Raw genomic sequence first — 12,667 nt, forward strand, 5'->3', positions numbered from 1 at the left:
TTGTTTTCAGTTTAAATATCTCCTCTTTGGTGGGCTTCCATGCTGCCCCCTTAAATATATTCCCCTGCCTCTCTCTACTTGGTTCTATCACTTTTTAAATCACATATCATTTATTTCTTGTATAATGCTTATTACCATTGTAACTGGATATATCAAAAATATATGTATTTATTTTCTTTTACTTTTTATGACTTTCCCCCCAACAGATCCATACACTTCTTGAGGTTAGGATCAATGTCTCTATTGCTCATTGTTGTATTCCTGATCCCAAGGCATACACACACAATATTGTTTCCAACTCAAAAGTGATACCTATTCAGTCAGGTGTGGTGACATATGCCTGTAATGCTGGTGGCTTGGGAGGCTAAGTTGGAAGGAGTGTGAGTTCAAAGCCAGCACTAGGCAACTTAGTGAGACCTTGTCTCTAAAAAAAAAAAAAAAAAAAAAAAAACAAAAAAAAAAAACGAAATAGGGCTGGGGATGTGGCTGAGTATTTGAGTGCCTCTGAGGTCAATCTCTGGTTACCCACCCTCCCAAAAGAGAGAGAGTCCAAAGGCTTGCACAAAAGACTACTAGAACTAACAATCTAAGTTAGTAAGGTCAGAATATTCAAGGTCTATTAAAAAAATCAGTTTTTATCCCATTTATTTAAAAAAACATAAGAATTTTACATATTGATGCATTAAAAAATTATACATATTGATGGGGTACCATGTAATATTGTTATACATGTATATATTTTGTAATGTTTAAATCAAGTTAAACAATCTATCTCCTCAAATGTTTATCATTTCATTTTGGTGAAAACTTTCAAAACCTGTTTTTCTGGCTTTTTGAAGTGTCCAGTTCATTACTATTACCTATAGCCACCCACTGTACCACAACACACCAGAACTTCTTAGTACTTTCCCCCAATCCCCACTTCCCCTGGCCTCTGGTAACAGCCATTCTGTTCTCAACCTCTATGAGATCAACTTTCTAAAAGATGCCACAAATGAATAAGATCACATGGTACTTGTTTCTGTGCCTGGCTTATTTTCTTTATCTCCAGTTCGATTCATGTTGCTGCAAATGACAGGATTTAATTCTTTTTATGGCTGAATACTATTCCATTCTGTATGGATACTACCTTTTCCTTATCCATTCATTTGATGATGGACTCAGGTTGCTTCCATTTCTTGGATATTGTGAATAGAGCGGCAATAAACATGGGGGTACAGATGTTTCTATGAGATCCTGATTTCATTTCCTTTGGATATTGTACCTAGCAGTGAGATTGCTAGATTTGATTATATGGTAGTTTTAATTTTAATTTTTTTGAGGAACCTAACACTGCCCTCTATAATGACCATACTAATTTATATTCCCAACCACAGTGTGCAAGGGTTCCCTTTTCTCCACACTCTCATCAGAAATTTACTCTTTTTGATAATAATCATTTTATTGAAGTAAGGCGATATCTTATTGTGGTGATTTTATATTCTTTTTAAAATATTTATTTTAATTGTAGATGGACATAATAACTTTATTTTATTTATTTATTTTTTGAGGTGCTGAGGATTGAACCCAGTGCTTCACACATGTAAGATGAGTGCTTTAACACTGAGCCACAACCTCAGCCCCTAATTTTATTTTAAGCTAGCAATCAAAAATAAAATTAAGAAAATAATCCCACCCACAAAACTATCAAAAAGTTCAAAATATATTTATCAAAAGAAGTTCAGAACTTGTACACTGAGAACTGAGATATTGTTGAGAGAAATTAAAGAAGACTTAAACAAATAAAGACATATTTTGTATTTATGCATCAGGAAGACTTACTATTTTTAAGTGGCAATTTTCTCAAAGTTAACCTATTGACTCAGTGCAATTCTTAAAATATCCCAGCAGACTTTTTAATAGAAATTGGCAAGCAGATCCTAAAATTTATAGAGAAACACATAGAGCCTAAAATAGCCAAAATCACTTTGAGAAATAACACAAGACTTACATTACCTGATATAAGACTTACTATAAACCTTTAGTAATCAGGACAAACATGGTATTAGACCAATGCAACAGAACAGAATATTTATATGTATTTTTGTGTAGGTTTCAAGATAATCCAATAGGATAAGAATTATCTTTTTGACAAATGGTGCTGGGGAAACTACTTTTCTAGGATTTTAAATAAGCCTATGTAATACATCATATCCCATGCAATATAGGTTGAAAAAAAAAAAAACAGGGTCACACATTGTATTTGGTTTTCATGACTCTTTAGTCTTCTTTTATCTATTTCTTCCAATATTATGTGAATTCCATAACTTACTCAGGTTAAAGTTTTAATGGAGCCATCCTGACCAGACTCAACTTGACAAGCAAGAGCCAGCCAGCTCCTAGAGATATAGAGAAGCAAGAACGATTTAAAGGGAGCAAATGCCTCCTGTCTATTTTTTTGCAGCGGAGAGGGGATGCTACCTGGGATAGAACTTAGAGGCACTCGGCTCCTAAGCCTCTGGGATCATAGGCATGCACCACTGCACCCAGCTTGCCGCCTGTCTTTTGAAAACTTTATAGCAACCACAGTACACAGTTGGTTCTTGTTCCAGGTCCAGAACACCAGATAGGCTGAATCTTCCCCATCTCAGACTCATGCCTTTCCACATTGAGCAACCTACAAGACTTCCCTGGTAAGTTCTTTCTTATTGGTTTGGAACACTGGTGAAAACTAATTAAGAGAGTTTTGAAGGTCAAATCTCTTTTTCATTTAAATCACCTGTCACTCTGATTTGTAATGAGCACAGCTTTGCAGCAGGAGCAAGGAGCTGGGCATATGGTCTACTCACAGACAGGACTAATACAAGGAAGGTTGACCTAATATTCAGACAAGAAGTCTCAGTTGGCAAGTAAAGAATGATGTTCTAGGGTCTCAACAATTTCTGTTTTATTTTAGGCAACAGGGTGGGAGACAGAAGATTCCAAGATAGTACTAATGTCTTCACAAGAAGATGGTAAATTTATTTTTATAAGGTAGTCTCATGTGGAACCTTCAGAATCCAGGAGGCAGGAGCTGGGGTTGTGCTTGCCTACCATGCGTGAGACACTGGGTTAGATCCTTAGCACCACATAAAAATAAAATAAAGATATTGTGTCCACCTATAACTAAAAAATAATATTTAAAAAAAGAATCCAGGAGGCAGGCAGACAACAAAGGAAAATTTGTACCTGAGAAAACAGTGCCTTTGCTCCAGTAAATAAAAATTATGGGAGTCCATTGTTTTGGACTGCACTCCTGCCTTAGGCCCTAACAGACATTTATGCTAAATGCCACATAATCAAACTGAAACCTTAAGGGAGCAGATCACAAAACAGACTAATTTTTTTCCTGAAAATAGGAGATACCAGGCTACCTAAAATAGCACAATAAGGAAGTCCCCCTGTTTTATATATATAAAATATAAATAAAGATATATATATATAGTTGTAATTGGACACAATATCTTTATTTGTTGTTATATGGTGCTGAGGGTCAAACCGAGTGCCTCATACGTGCGAGGTGGGTGTTCTACCACTGAGCTACAGTCCCAGCACAGCCCCTCTGTTTTAACCCTTACAAAATAGTAACGTGAAGTAACATGATATTAACCAATCAGTTATTTTTCATATCATTCTGTTACCATGGTTCATTTTACAAATCCCACTTACTGTGGTTTGAATGTGTCTCCTAAAATTCATATGTAGGAAACTTAATCCCCAAAGCATCCGTGTTGAGAGGTGAAACCTTTAAGAGGTGATTAGTTTATCCATACTCATGAATGGGTTTATGCTGTTATCTTGAGAATGGATTATTTATCACAAGAGTGACTTGTTAATAAAAGTAATTTTGATGCCCTCTCTCATCCCCTTTTGCCCTCCACCTTCTACCATGAAATGACATAGCACAATGGCTTTTGCTAGTTACCAGCATTATGTTCTTGGACTTCCCAGTCTCAAGAGCCTTAAGACAAACAAATTTCTGTTTATTATAAATTTTCCAGACTCAGGCATTCTATTCCATCAGCAGAAAATAGATTAAGGTGTCATTGTTCTACTATTTCCCAGAGGGAACTACCATTCTGTTTTGTAGAATGGAGTCTACCCTAATTAATGAATCAAAAATAAAATGCAACTAAATCCTTAAATTGATTGTACCATTTTTTATTGGTTGTTAAAAACATTACAATGCTCTTGACATATCATATTTCATACATTTGATTCAAGTGGGTTATGAACTCCCATTTTTATCACCTATACAGATTGCAGATTCACATTGGTTACACATAAATTGATTGTACCTTTATCTTTTGATACTCCTAAGCAAAGGTTCAGGGGCAAAATACCTGTCTCCAGAAATAGAGATAAAGTAAGCTTTCTGTGAAGAAAGGGAAATAAGTGAAAAGCTAGAACTGGCTTTTTAAAAATATATAGAATGGGGTGGGGCTGGGGTTCAGTGGTAGAGCGCCTGCCTAGCATGTGAGAGGAATTGGGTTGATCCTCAGCACCACATATAGATAAATAAACAAACAAACAAACAAATAAATGAATGAAATAAAGATATTGTGTACATCTACAACTAAAAAATTTATATATATATTGAAGCTAGGTGAGGTGCACACCTGTAGTCCTAGCTACTCAAGAGGCTGAAGCAGGAGGGTTACAAGTTCAAGGCCAGCCAGAGCAACTTAGCAAGACCCTGTCTCAAATAAAACATAAAAAGGGCTGGGAATGTAGTTCAATGATAGAGTATCCTTGGTTTGGATCTCCTGTATTGCAACAAATTTTATGCATCAGAAAGTATGTGAAAAGCGGCCATAGTGAAAGGGCTATAGCCTGGGTCAGCAGTAGAGCACTATGTCCTGATTCTTACATCTAAGAGCCTTTATCTACCAACAACAGACTTATGTGTGCATTTGTTACCATTTGATCTACTTCCTCTATTAAGTCAGTTAACCCTTACTGTATTTCCTTTTGGCTCAGAACTTAGCTGAAAAACAAAAGAAAGAAACAAAGAGGACTCAAATCCCCTCAAGCCCCTTTCATTAATATAACCTCTGTTTTACCAGACCTCAGAGCCCATTATTTTCTCTGTTGGTATGCAAATGAATAATACACTGGTGTTGCATGGGGTTTCTTATGTAGTACTCTCTCTAACTGTTTTAGTCAGATTTTTTGTCACTGTGACCAAAAGACCTGACAAGAACATACAGAGAAGGAAAAGTTTTAATTTGGCTCATGGTTTCAGAGGTTCAGTCCATGGTGGGCTGAGTCTTTTGCTCTGGGCCCAAGGTGAGGCAGAGCATCATGGTGAAAGGGTACAGAGGAGAGAGGCAACTGAGGATCTGCCTAGGAAGCAGAGAGTGTGCTCCACTCATCAGGAACAAAATATAAATCCCAAAGGCACACTACCATGACCTGTCTCCTCCAGATACACCCCACCTACTGACAGCCACCACTTAGATAATCCCTATCCATGGATTAATCCACAGATTAGGCTATAAATCTCATAAACTAATAATTTCACGTCCGAATATTCTTGCATTGTCTCAAACATGAACTTCTGGAGGGGACCTCATATCTGAATCATAACACCAATAGATCTCAATAGATTTGCCTTGCTTTTGGGCTTCTGATGGTTGCTCCATTTCTTCTTATAATACCCTTTCACTGCCATTTCCTGAAGCCTGTGCCATCCTCTGGAGGCCAGAAATGCTTTATACTCAGCCCCTGTGCTATTGATCTTTCAATTTGAGTCAGGAGTGGCTAGGTTTATGCTGTAGCAACAAACAACCTTGAAAATCACAATGGCTTACAACACAAAGTTTTATTTCTCACTACTTCATGTTCATTACAAGTCATTATAGCTTAACTCATATTCATTTCTTTCATCCTGGAACAGCTTCTATCTGGATCATTACCAGTCTCATGGCTGAGAAAAAGGAGAAACAGTAAACCACAAACTGAGTCTAAAAGTGACTGTCTGGAAATGACACATGCCACTTCTGCTTATGCTTCATTAGCTAGAGGAAATTTCATGGACTAGTCTGACATCAGTAATATAGGGAAGTATCATCTTTCCCTGCCTGCTAGCATTCAGAAACAATAATTCCATTTACTATGTGTGCTGTTGAAATCAGGACATATGTAGCTCTTTATCTGGGTACATGGCCTATCATACATATCTGCTCCTCTCTCAGGATATATGTGCTACTGCATGGGGACAAGAAGCTTTGGGGTGACTGGCTATAACTGAGTTGCTTACTTTCTAAAATTTCTTTTTCTCCTCATCCCATCATAGGACCAATCCATCGTGGGTTCTTGGCCTGCCTGAGGATCAGGCTTAGGTTAGGTTTGACAAAGGAAGAACAGGCACGGGTTGCCTCCTTTTCTCCTGTTAGCAGCTGGGCCAGAGGCTTCCTTAGGGTTTCTTTTTAGCCCATAAGCTTCTTCCTGAAACACTGTTTTGATTGATTGGTTTTTCATCCTGGCTAACTATTTCATAGTACACTGCCAAGAAAATTCAATTGATCTTATATTTTTTTTCTGAGGTGACTTCTTTTTTTTATTTTTAAGCACTTTTTCAAAAAATCCTGGTTCATTTGTATTTGGGCCTGCCTGGCACTATTGTCACAGGTTTTTGGAATTTTTTTCAATTTATCTCTCTGCAATCCAAATTTCCCCTGGCCTCTCAAGGCCATTAGGATGAATGAAGTCATGTTTACATAATGACTCAAATTTCCTTGGTGCATCTTGCTTAAATAGCCCATGTAAGACCTCCTAGTTTATTTCTTGGTGCATTAGGAATGAGAGCTGGGTTAAGGGGACCTCTTATTTTCTTCTGTCTGAGTTCCTATCCCATGGATGTCCATTGTTGGTAAACCCAAATCAGCTCTTGAGTTCTTTAGGTTGCAAGTCGTAGAAACCAACTTAAGCTAACTTAATCAAAATTAAGAGTTTATCATTAGGCTAAAAGGCTACCTCTCAGAATATATGGAATACAGCTAACTATCAAGCAAGTGCTATTAGATTAGAAAAAGGAAACTAAGAATGTATCTGATCTTTTTTTTTTACCTGCCTGTTTCAGTGTCTGCTTTATGAGTTTGCCTCTGTTGATTGGTCTTTCCAAACTTAAGCCCCCAAATGGGGAGATTCCTTAGTTCTCCTTGAATCTCAAAACCAGTTTTGTCTAGGAAGGTCCCATTGTCTAACCTTAGATATTAAGTAAATGTTAAGGATTAAGGTCACCTAGAAAACAACAAAAGTAGGTGCTGGAGCCTGATTCAGTGGATTTGGCAGAGTTAGGTGAGAATGGAAGATTTTTCTTGAATTTGGCAGGCATTCTAGTTATCTACTATATTAGTTTGCTAGGGTGGCCAAAACAAAGTTCCAAGACTGAGTGGCTTAAACAACAGAAATTTATTGCACACAGTTTGGAGGTGTCCAAGATCAAGGTGCTGACAGAATTGGTGTCTTCTGAGGCCTCTCTCCTTGGCTTGCAGATGTGTCCTCATGGTATATCTTCTACGCACACTCATCCCTGGTGTCTCTCTGTTCATTTTTGTCTTTTTTTTTTTTTTGCAAGAATGAATCAGATTGGATTAGGCCCCGTCTAATGGCCTAATTTTAACTCAGGTACCACTGTAGAGACTCTATTCTTAAGCACTCTATCTCTGTATTTACAGGTACTGAGAGTTAGAGCTTTAACCTATGAATTTTCAAGGGGTACAATTCAGCCCATAACACCAATGCTGCTTAACAAATCACCTTAAACAGAGTGATGCAAATCAAAAAAACTTTATTATGCTCAAAGATGATATAGGTCAGATGTTCAGAAAGAATTCCACAAGCTGGTTTGCTACTTGGTGTCTGGGGCCTTGGCTGGGATGACACAAATGAATAGGTTCTGGTAAAATAGCTGGACTGGAGGATTCTCTGTACTTGGGCTGAAATGGCTGTATCATGTACTCAGATAACACGGTCAACCTAACTGACAGCTATATGGAGACTTCCATGTGACTTGGGCTTCCTCACTGCTAGTCAGCCCTAGCAATTCTAGGTATGAGCTTCTTAATCATTCTGGAAAAGTAAAATTATGCAGTGATAATAAATGGTCCTAAAATCTTGACTTCAAACAATAAAGATTTGCTCCTGGTTCATATTCCATATCTATTGAGGTTCAGAAAGGAATTTTGCTCATTGGGGTTCATCAGGAGCCCAAACTGATAGAGGAACCACAATCCCCAAATTACTAGTTGTTGGTCTAGGGAGAAGAAGAGGCCTGGAGAGTACTGCATGGTCCTGTAAATATTCACAATATTTACAAGTGTGCTTTAACTTACAAGTGTGCTTTAACTGCACCACACACATTTTGGTACATAGTTTCCATTTATATTTCATTCAAAGTATTTTCTAACTTCCTTTGTGATTTCTTCTTTAACCCACATATTATTTAGAGGGTGTTGTTTTAATTCTAAGTAACTTTTCAGCTATGGTTTTGTTATTGATGTCCACTTTAATACTTCTTAGTCTGAATTTGTAAACTGTATAATAGTTTGATGGAAACGGAGATTATCTCAATCCTTAAAAAAAATTTTTAAGACTGTGCCATGGCACAGAAATTGTTATCTCTTGATAAATATTCCATGTGCATTTGAAAAGATTATAAACTCTCCATAGTTGGATGAATCATGGCAGAAATACAAGGTGGAGGAAGCTGCTCTGTGTGACAGCCAGGAAGCTAAGGGCATGCTCCCAAAGGCCTAACTGCCTTCCACTAGGCCCCACCTCCTGAAGGTTACACCACCTCCCAAGAGTGCCACAGGCTGGTGACTACCCTTCAACACAAGGGCCCTTTGGGAACATTTCAGATCTATATTATAACACTGAAGAAAAATCTGAGGTAATTCCTACTTTTATCTTTTCTTAAGCTGCTTTTTAGAGTTTCTCTTTATCACTTGCTCTCAGGTATTTGATTTTGATGCAGCTCCATGTGCTTTGCTTTATGTTCATTCTATTTGCTGTTCATTGATTTTATAACTATGGTTCTAAGTTTTCATGAACTGTAAAAATTTGAGCCAAAATTTCTTTAAATGCTTTTTCTCTTTTTTTTTCCTCTTCTTTTTACAATTCAATGATATACACATTTGTCTTCTGGATATTTCCCAGAGCTCACTGATGCTCTATTCATTCTATAATCTTTCCCCCTCAACCCTCTCTGTGCTTAAAAAAAAAAAAAAAAAAAAAAAAACTTGCTATGCTTTCAAGTTCACTGATCTTTTCTTCTATAATATCTACTGCTAATGCCATCTGGTAATTTTTTGTTTCTGTCACTAGAGATGAATCCAAGAATGCTTTACCATTGAGCCACATATTCAGCTCTTTTTATTTTTTATTTTGAGATAGGGTCTCACTAAGTTGCTGAGGTTGCCCTTGAACTAGTGATCTCAGTTTCCCAAGTCACTGAGATTACAGTCATGTACCACTGCACCTAGCTTCACTGTATTTTTCATTAAAGATTTTTTTACTTTTTTAAAAAATCTCTATTTGTTCCATTTAGGTCCCGTTTTATAACTTCTATTTCTCTCCCAGTCATTGTATGTCTATGTTCCTTTTATTCTTGATCATATACTTCATGCTTAAGATGGTTATTTTAATGTCCTAATCTGTTAATTGTATTTTCTCTCATTTATGTGTCTATTTCTGTCAAATGCCCCCCCTTTTTTTTGCAGGGAGGGATACTGGGAATTGAATCCAGGGGAGTTTAACCACTGAACCATATCCCCAGCCTTTCAAAAAAATATTTTATTGAGAAATAGGGTCTCACTAAGTTACCTTGCTAAATTGCTGAATTTGAACTTGAGATCCAAGTCTCAGCCTCCTGAGCCTCTGGGATTATAGGCATGCACCACCACACCTGGCTCAAATGGCTTTTCTCCTGGCTATATAGGTCCCATATTTGGGTTTCTCTGTATATGTAGTAATTTTTCATTGGAAAGTGGAAGTTGTGAATTTTTCATATAGTTTAGGGCTCAATGTTATATTCCTTTCTTACAAAGTGTTGAATATTTTCTGGCTGGTAGGCAAGTTAGTGGAAGGTTAGTTTGATCCTTTTGAGATTGTTTTAAAACCTTTTGCTGATTGGTCTTGAGAAGTTTTTTTCTAGAGCTAATTTAGTCCCCTTTCTAAGATGTATCCCTTGTGGGGTCTCTACTGAATACACTCAAAAAAGTCTCTCCAGTTTTATTGGAAAACTCTAATAGTTCATGTGTGAACTCAGGGACTATTCATCTTATGGATCCCCAGTAATTGTTCCTATCTCCAGAATTGTTATTTTCCTTCTTCCATGGGTTCTTATTATATACATTTACAGATCACTATTTTATCAAAACACAAGAAAACTCATGTGCAAATTTCTAGAGTTCTTTCTCTATGTAGCACTGTTTTCTTAAGTACTCTGTCTGACATATTCTAGTTGTTTGAAGTCTAATCTCTTTTTCTTTGTTTAAAAATTGTCAAATTCTTCATGTGCCCAAGAATTGAAATTGTCCCAAGAAAGAAAAAGGTTTGTCAGTGATAGAGCCTACCTCTTTTTTACCTCTTCTCTCAGGAATCAAAGTCCATTGATGCCTTTTGCTTAGTGTCTTAATTTAGGAATAATATAGGAAATATATTATGCCCATTTTTCTAGTTACTTATAGCAAGAAATTAGTTCCCCTATCTTACTCTCTCATACGTGGGGAAGAAAGGGAGGCAAATCAAAACTCTTGAATTATCCTAGTGACACAGGAGGCTGAAGTAGGAGGATCTCAAGTTCGAGACCAGCCTTAGCAACTTGGTGAAGTCCTAAGCAACTTAACAAGAACCTGTCTCAAAAAATAAAAATGGCTGGGGTGTGGCTCAGTGGTTAAGCGTCTCTGGATTCAGTTCCTGGATAAAAAAAAAATTAAACTTAAGAGGTTTAGCTTCTACATTTGTGTGCCAGCCTTTTAAACTTCCTGGAATTCAAATAACTTTTGTACATGTGCTTTTAAAATATAAACTCACAATTGGCTTTCTATATCTTCAAAGATATTTTAAAACTTTCTTTTAATGAGAAATATTCCTAATTGAAGGGATAAGTATTTTATTTATAGGATTCCTTATTCTCCTTTTTCTTTTCCTGCATTTTAAAAATCTGCTGTCTTACAGTCTGGGGAATATGCATGATTATTTCTCAGCTTTCTCTTCCTGTATTCTGATACTCTGGGCATTGCTGGTCTCAGAATTCTATTATTTCATTTTTACCATAATTTCTTCCTTATTCTTTAGAATAAGTTCAAGTACATACTTCCCCTGGTCATTCCTTTCCCTTTCCACTTTGAAAGAAAGTGATTGTCGGGGCAAACTTTACCAGTACTCTGTTTGGAGAAAAATGAGATTTTGAGCACACACTAGTCTGTGCATGGTAAGTTTTTCATCCTTATTATATCTTGTCTGCAGATGCCAATCTTGTAATCTGCATGAGGGAAACATTTGTGAGGCAGTTTATAAAATACATTCTCTTATAACATCCACCCTGTCTATTCCTTTCCTTGTTTAATTTCATCCAAATGGTTCCTGAATCCATTTGACTGATGAGGTAGACACATGCCATCAGTTTTAGTACAAAATATATAGTTCTTTCTCAGTAACGATGTGTCATAATTGAAGACAATTGAATCATGGTTATCTGTTATTTTCCCCAGAGCCCTTGCCCTCTGTGATTTTATATAGCGGGAGTAGAGTAGCAGCACACAGGAGGCATTGCCACCAGCCATCACCTCCCCCCCCACACCCCCCGCCAGATTAGAAGAGTCTCAGGCTTGAGGAAAGACAGTTTGGTAATGTAAAAAGAGAAAAGTAGGAGTGGAAGCAGATTTTGGGGGAACCAATAAATACAAATAGGTCCTATTTTTCTCATATTGTTAGAACTTTGTGGGTCCTCACTATAATGTATTTTCCATAACCATAATTTTGCATCATGTACATATTGACTTCTTCTGAGAGTGTACATAAAATTTATGGAAAAGGATTATGCACACTTGAATGAAAAAAATAAGAATATCTAATGTCTAATAAATACTGACAAGTGATTGGCACATTGATGTACAAAAAGCAGTCAGAGCAGAAAACAAAAGTAGTTTCCAAAAATGTAAATTTTTTTCTGTTTTTCTTTTTTTTTTTTTTTGCAGTACTGGAGATTGAACCCAGGGATGCTCTATCACTGAGATATATACTCAGACTTTTTTATTTTTGATTTTGAGACAGGGCCTTACCAAGTTGCTGAGGCTGGCCTTGAACTTGCAATTTTCCTGCCTCAACTTCCTGAGTGGCTGGAATTACAGTTGTGCTATATAGAGCCTGCCTACAGATTTTTTTTTAAGTACCTAAGGAGTATTTATGCTTCTTAAATATGTAACTGATGTTAATATTTAAGCAGTCTAGGTACTATTTTGGATATTTTCAAATCCTAAAAGAACCTTTAGTTTATGTTCAGATTTTTTTTTCTTAAATCCACAAACAAGTTAAACAAGTTCAGTGTATTCGAAGGCTATTTTGTGAGAAAGACTTTGGAACTGATAGGTTTCCCACTCCTATATCATTAATAGCAAGTTCACAAATGTTTTTAAAC

This window comes from Callospermophilus lateralis, chromosome 2 (genome assembly GCF_048772815.1).
Source record: "Callospermophilus lateralis isolate mCalLat2 chromosome 2, mCalLat2.hap1, whole genome shotgun sequence".
NCBI lineage: Eukaryota > Metazoa > Chordata > Mammalia > Rodentia > Sciuridae > Callospermophilus > Callospermophilus lateralis.